Genomic DNA, 1,292 nt, shown 5'->3' on the forward strand with positions numbered 1-1,292 from the left:
ATTATTTTGTCATATCTTACACTGTCCAACGTCTCCCTTCACCCACTTTTCTGTTGTCCGTCCCCCAGGGAGGAGGTTATATGTAGATTCTTGTAATGGGTTCCCCCCTTCCACCCCACCCTCCCTCCACCCTCCCGGTATCGCCACTCTTCCCTTTATTTCTTGTAAGCTAAAAGGTAAGCTTATATTTACTCAGGACCTGAATAAAGGTATTGTGACCCACCCTAATCCTCTAAAAATTATTTGGCTGATCACATCAGGAGGATCACCAGGAGATGATCACATCATTACATAAAAGCCAAATGACACCATTACATAACTGCCACATCACGTAACTGCCAAGCCATGGGGAATCTTGTCCCAAACCAACTTGATACAGATTTTGTTTGGGTCCCCATGCCATCCATGGCACTTGTAACAGAGTTTAAATTTTCTAACTACTCTAGCAAATTCATTCAGCTAAATATGTACAGTCAGACTACTCCTGATAGTGCCCATCATATAAACTAAAATTCACCACTGAACCCTGCCAACTGCACTCAGTCCAACAATGACCGGTATGTCCAGGATTGCCCCAACACAAGTGTGGGTGGGGTACAGAAGCAATAAGTCTTTTGTATTCTTTGGAAAGCTGGCGAGCAAGAAGGCACCTGCAGCTGAGCTCCAGACAAAATGCAAAGCAATCACTCCCCCTCTTTCCTCTTGTGAATGTTGAGTCTACCAAAGGGACCCAATTATAACTCTTATTAAAAATGTATTGTATTTGTAAATCGAGTTTTTGTTGTATTAATGAGGCCACGTCGGTGTAGGATATACCTTACATCTAATCACTTCTCAATTACAAAAAGAACAGGCCAGAGGCAGAAGCAAGCAGAAAAGTGGAAAGTCAAGCATAAATATCTGATAATGATGGAGACAAAGAAGAATCTACAAGCCCCGAAACTCCAAAGTCTACTCAAACCTGAAATACACAAAGAGGGCTTGAGGTAGTTAGTTTATTGTGCCAACATGGCCTTTCTGGTCTCTTGCTCTTTGATGATCGGACCAGTGTGAGGCTGCCTTGCTTTTTTCTGTGCCTCCATTTGCAAGCTACACTACCTGTGGGACACCTAACCCGTGGACTGTGTCACTGTAACTTGAGGTTCCTTCCAGACCTGCTTTGGCACACCATTCAAATTTACATCTCTTGATCTGGGGACTGGCACCCTGTCATCTGGCTGACTGTTGGTGACCCGCCTTGCTGTTTGCTGCCTGTGGCCGGATAGCCTGAATTGCTCTACAGAGGACTACCC

The sequence above is a fragment of the Echinops telfairi genome, unplaced genomic scaffold (assembly GCF_000313985.2).
Source record: "Echinops telfairi isolate 266 unplaced genomic scaffold, ASM31398v2 ScPeMD7_22;HRSCAF=79, whole genome shotgun sequence".
Classification (NCBI taxonomy): domain Eukaryota; kingdom Metazoa; phylum Chordata; class Mammalia; order Afrosoricida; family Tenrecidae; genus Echinops; species Echinops telfairi.